Source organism: Gadus macrocephalus, chromosome 23 (genome assembly GCF_031168955.1).
Source record: "Gadus macrocephalus chromosome 23, ASM3116895v1".
In the NCBI taxonomy this organism is placed as follows: Eukaryota; Metazoa; Chordata; class Actinopteri; order Gadiformes; family Gadidae; genus Gadus; species Gadus macrocephalus.
In genome coordinates, this window is record NC_082404.1 from 6,795,132 (window position 1) to 6,795,394 (window position 263).

Below are 263 nucleotides of genomic sequence, written 5' to 3' on the forward strand. Positions count from 1 at the left end.
AATAACACCCGGTTTACCTTTCTGCAGGATAGGTCTTTCATAATTAGATCTGCTGTTTTGTTTTGATATGCGATAAACAATACCTTGGTACTGACTTTATGATTCATGGATAGAAATAGAGAAGAATTACCTTTTTCTTGATACATGTTTGATTTATGTTTTTTTTTTTAATACAGACCAATATAAATCGTATATCTCTAACCAAATATGAACGGTACTATAATATTATCAGTAGCCGTCAAAGTTATCAAGAGTCGTTTAGA